Below are 6400 nucleotides of genomic sequence, written 5' to 3'. Positions count from 1 at the left end.
CTGAGATGAGTGTCAAAATACAGTTTTGTGGAAGAATTCATATAAATGTGTTAACCACATTTCTGCTGTTAACTTCTCTAGAAAGACTTCCACTGTAAGCGCAGTGCTGTATAATGTGGTGCTCAACAGCTTATCACAGATACTGGTGATACAGCTCACCTTATGCTGAAGACAGAACACATTTTTAAATAATTAAATAATGGCTCAATACCAGCAAACTGACCAGAGTAAACCATGTTGTGTGATTCTCTTTTAAATACTGCTCTCATAAATGCTGCATCTGAAAAGGAACCTAAGCTAGTGTTAGAGGCCATTTCTTAATTGTGTAATAAATAAAAAGAAAACAAACAGATAGAATACAAAAAGATTAGAAAAGGTAGTGTTAGTTTTTTTTTTAAAGAAAACAAGCAGTTAGTAAATGAATAGAGTGCAAGTCTAAAAGGGGCAAGTTTTTTAAGAATATAATTATAATAGAGAGTGCTAGAGTTGGAGGGTCAAATAGAGATGGAAGAGATGTGTTTTCAGCTGATTCTTGAAGATGGTTCAGGACTCAGCTGCTGGGATTGAGTTGGGCAGGAGGGAACAGTTCATGTAAAAGTCTGTGAAAGTGATTTTGTGCCTCTTTGGGCTGAACAATAAAGCCACGTTCACTTGCAGAACGCAAGCTTCTAGAGGCACATAAGTCTGAAGTAATGAATTTATTTTTTTTATTTGAGTTTTTGTTACTTTCACTAAAAGCGGGGTTATTTAATGTTTTTTTTTTTTAATTCAGTATCATTAAAATTATTAAATTAAAAAGTCTTACATAACTTTATATTATTTAATACATGATTATTACAAAGCATTTTCAGTTTTGGGTTTCGGGCCAAGTGCATCCAGAATTTTAATTTTTTTATTGCATCCCTAGTTTTAATACACCTGAATGCAATTAAAGCATAACTGTTCAATCCACAGTTTATGCTTATACTTAAATATCCTGGTTTAGGTAGCTTAGGTAAGAAATGATTTCTGAGCCTGTGAGAGAAACAGTACAAGCTGTAGATTAACACCTGCTTCACCTCCGGACACTACTTGAATTCCTCCAGACTCCGTTCAGTGAGCGCATGCCATGACGGATGGAGAGCGTTCTGATGCTCATTAAAGCCGTTACACGCTTATTATTCTATTATTGTTCTTGTTCTGATTGTTTAGTATGCCTGAAGTTTGTCCACATACATTTGAGTTTTTAGTGAGTGGTTAATCTCATGCAGTACTTTTTGAATGACACAAGGACATGAAATGAACAGTATGTTGATAAAGAGCCAAAGTTAGTTATCGTTTAGCGAGTGATTGTTCGTTCACATGAGGACATCAATCTCAAATTAGTTTTCATATTTTATGATTTTTTTAAATGTTGCTATTATCAGAGTAATTTGTTGCATTTGATCAAACAGGATGGAAGTTTTGGAGTGATACAAACCAACTAACACCAGCAAAACATCCCAGAATCCGTCAGATCCATTGATAATACTGATCCCTGCTTAAACCAACAACAACAATAATTCACACAAGCTGCTCACAGATGAAGGCCATTCGTCTCAGACAGTGAATGAATGAACAGACATTCTGATGGTTTCCACCACAAATACCATTACAAACATTACAAACCATCCACTATTAGCCATTAAATCCATTAACAAATGTTTTCCTGTAGTGTGTTTTGGGACATACTCCATTAGGATTTAGTGGCTACTACCAGTATAGAGACCAACAGGGTCCATTAAAACCAGTAAAACCATTACAAATTCTATGATGCTTCCTATTTTTATTTTTTTTAAGCAGGGATGTTTGTGATGCTGATTTCCCTCCAATACATGATGCCACTTCCTGGAGCATATCATTCATTTTTTTTGTTTGTTTGTTTGTAGTTAAATATCAAACAGAAATTGTGTGTGCTCAAATAGAACAGAGTTCTCAGGTGCGTAGAACAAAAAGAAGAAAGTTTTACTCCAACAGGTAGCTGAAATTGTCCGCACACTGGAAAAATTAAATCAGTCCAAAAAAGGTCTATCAAAAATATAGTTTTTTATTTTCCATATGCAAAAGTGAAAAAGTGACAAAAGTGCAAAATGTCTTAAAAACAGACCAAAGTGCAGATATTTCAGCCAATGCTTTGATTAACACTGAACACTGTTTTACTCATACTTTAAGAGCCTCCAGTCACATGATAAAACATGAATTATATACTTCCAATGTATATGTTGCTTGTGGGGAAAATAAGAAAAGAAAAAGAAATAGCTGCTTTTGAATAGCTGTCAATAGAGAGATGTTTTTGTCATCTTAATGGTGTAATTACAGCATCTAGCAGCAGGGGCCAAGGGCCCTGTTCAGAGGAACAAGCTTTAGGAACAATCTGACTTCAGCACAAACAATCTGTTTATCTAATTCTATACAAGGAAATCATTGTGTTCTATAGAAGCCCGTTTCCTCCACTGAATAATAATAAAAACTTGCGAGATATAAACTTACAATTGTAGGAAAATATTCTCTTTTCCCCATCTGAAGAGTTTAAGATAACTTGCAGTTCTGAGGAATGAAGTCAGAATTGCGAGATGTAAACTTGTAATTGCGAGAAAAAGTTGTGAAATAAAATTTTATAGAAAAAAGTTGCAATTGTTAGTTTTTTTCAGTGGCCTGCATATATTACTGATATGTTAGCACGAACTGTTTTTAGGACAGCAGCAGGTGTTTTAGGAGGGAGTGTGTGTAATTCACATTAGCTGCTCACAGATGAAGGGCATTTGTCTCAGACAGTGAATGAATGAAAGAAAACTTCGCCATGTGCAGTGAGAGCTGCTTGCTTTCCCCCTCGGGGTAACATATAAGCGACGTAATGGAAAAATCCCAGCCACTTCAATCTACTCTCAAGCCCCGGATCTCCTGCGAACTCACTGCTCTGGAGCTCCAAACACACGCCAGAGGACCGAGAGAGGTGAGTTTACATGTCCTGATGCTCTTCTGAGAGAGAGAGAGAACACAAACCCTCACGAGCACATCGGAAAATAGCTGGTCGACGCTACATATCAGTTGAGATGTCTGAAATGAAAAGAATTCAGTCGACTAGCCTCACTATGACTAAGCTTATGTTTTGATGTGTTTTCATGGCTGTGCTGTTAGTTGTGTTTTTATTGTGGGAAGAGAGCAGTGTTGCGGAATCAGACCTCGACGAACACACACATTTATCGCAAATCCTGCTGTCTATAATATGTCATATTTATTGATATGTTGGTGATCTGATGGAGGACTTTGACTCTTTCTCAGAGCTGTGTTTCTGACATCATTTAATTGCTTCAGTGTTTTACCTGCTTGATATAATTGTTCCATATTTTGTGTCGAAATAAAGCATGCAGTCAAATGAAGGCATTGCTGCTTTTCTACTGTACTGTGCTACAAGAGCGAGATATTCCAGTATCTGTGAGTGAGGGATATTAGTATTGCACACAAGACGCTGTTAAAGTGCTGTAGCTGGTGTGTCAGATGCTCTCATCATTATTTAACTGTATTTTAAGCTATAGGGCTTGCTGCAAAGTCCAGTAACACAAATTCTTGTTTTCTCGTTGTGGTTTTGCATTTGATACAATTGATTGATTTTTTTTCATTTGGCAGACATTTTTATTTAAATCAACTTGCATTGCATTTCATGGTCTACATTTCATCAGTTCATACATTTCCTGGGAACTGAACCTATAACCTTGGTGTTTGACAGCACCATGACTGCTGTTTAGGCTGCAGGAACACCGCTTTAGTGTACAGAAATATCAAAACATTGTGTTACCTTTTCCTAATTTTTGCTGTGTCATGAAGTATTGCATTTTTGTTGAAAACCCTGTAATAGTTTGCGTGATGGCAGGTTGTCATTGTGGACTGTATGGTGTGACAGCATGACCCTGTTGGATCAAGATGTGATTACAGAAATTATACTGACCTGTGAAATAGTCCATGTGTAATGTGCTCTATAGCATAGCACTGAACTATTACCTTTTGAATGCCATTAAAAAGTACTGGCATTTCTAATACATATTTTAGACTGATTAAATATTTAGGTCTGAATAGAAAAAAATGCAGTTGACTATAATGAATGTATATCAGTATGGAAGCTTGCAGTCATAATGCAGAATGATTTCATAATGCACCAAGTCTTAATCTGACATGATGAGCACGTCCTTTAAATGCACTGCTTCATCGTTTTTGGCAGTACAGTACGGTGTTCTGCTAGGTTATATTTAATATTACCAAGAGAGTCATTCAGCTGTTCCTTTGTGCCATGTAGCCAAATGTAATCAAAGCAGAAATCATCTAAATGCCAAATAAGCACACTTGTTTTAGTATGTAAATACCATTTTAGAGGTCATTCACACTTTACTGTATTTTGTTTATTTGTCGGCAGTGTTCTTTTAAGGTGTACTTTGATATATTAGCATTCCATTTATATTTAGCATGAAAGCCCTTTTTAAAGATTAATGATGGTTGTTTACGCATAACATTATAAAGCAAGAGTCAAAATTACAGTTGATCTCATGGCAACATAATTCTGACAGAAGCACACTGGATCATTTTGACTAAGAAGTAGAATATTTAGTTGGGAATCACTCGAGGTCTGGAGTAGATAAGCACAGTTTGGTCCCACTTTTTACAAACTCAAGTATTCTCCTTGGCACATTTCTGGCAAACTCCAAAAATGTACCAGTCCCACTTCATATTATGTGGCCTTAACAACTATGTCCCTGTGTGTAAATGAATCATTTGGTACAATGCACTTAGTTATTGTGTGCATCCGTGTTTTTACATTGTACTTCTATTTTAAAAATACATGTAATTACATCTGTAATTAATTTCTGTAATTACATTTATAGTTACACTGTTGATCTATCCCCTACAACTTAACCCACACTTAAACCTACCCATACCACCAAACCTGTCCCTAACCTACCTGTATCCCCCCTCAATAGCAGCAAAAGGTTTGCAATACAATATGAGCACAGTTAGGGTTAGTTCACAGTTTTTTTTTTCTTAATGTAAGTACATAGTAGTTAAAGCCACCTAATATAATGTGGGAACAGTGTACCTATAGGCCTACATACTGTACAATTCACTGAATATTCTACCTGAAATGAACACTAGTGGCAGTAAAACACTTTTATAAAACAAAAAAAAAAACTTGTAGGCATTTTCACACAAATCATGGTTACAGGTATAGATTATCGATTAATAAAGACTTAATTTTATGTGGTTGTTTACACAATACTATGTTATACGCTCAAAACACTTTTATCATAGTGCATGATTTATAAACTAATTGTCACGGATCGCTGAGAGGAAAAGACGAGGTCAGGGTCCAAATGCAGGTGAGGTCTTTAATAAAACAAACAAAGGCCAACACGGCACAACAAACACTTCAGCACGACAGATCACAAAATGGCAAGACAAGTAATGAACCCACACCAGAGTGGTGGTAGAGGGGAGACTAAATAGTCAGTGGCAAATGGGGAACAGCTGTGGGTGTACTGAGTGTGATGATGATGCGGCAGGTGTGTGTTATGTGGCAGGTGTATGTGATATGGGAGAGGAGTCCGGGAGAACGGGAGATGGCGGCCTCCTGTGGCGCCAGGGAGAAGTGCAGGACCCGGACTCGTGACACTAATACATTTTGACATTAGCATCATATGAACAGTTCCATATGTGTGGCTTTTCTGATGCAGTAAACTTGCTCGATGACACACCCGGTGCAGCATTACACATCACTGTCATGAATCTCGTGAAACACAAGTCATGATAAAAGAGCTCAAAGACTTGTAGTAGCAAGACAAACGGTTGCTTCAATAAATGAGTTTTTATCCCACATTTGCTTTTGTTAACATTATAGGTTAAGTGTAGCTTTTATTGCAGATGCTACATTATTTTCAAATGCAAGAGTTTTAACCTTTTAGCATGATTCAATGGACATTTATTTTCTGATCTGCTGCGATACATACAACAACCAATATAATAAAACATCCCCAGATGCATGTTCATCTATTTCCAAGTAGATTGAACATACGTTTGGTGCCACTCACTGGACATTTCACTATGAAAGTACTGCAAAGTAATATAATTTTGCAGTAAAGTAACCACCGACACATTCCAAGCATGTGATGCTGTGTGTCATTATATACTGTGTGCAGTGTACTTGCTAGATTCACATCTACTGCTGTTGAGGCTGAGATATGTGTTGGGCTACAGTCAACAATGTAATTACATGCGGGAAATTTAAATAGAATGTAAAATATATGTACACAATACAAACATTGTATCGGTTTTTATGCAAGTGCATAGTAGTGACAACGTGGTTCTGAGTGATTGTTGCTGATTATGGGATGTCTTG

Source organism: Barbus barbus, assembly GCF_936440315.1.
Source record: "Barbus barbus genome assembly, chromosome: 37".
NCBI lineage: Eukaryota > Metazoa > Chordata > Actinopteri > Cypriniformes > Cyprinidae > Barbus > Barbus barbus.
This window is presented reverse-complemented; position numbering follows the sequence as displayed.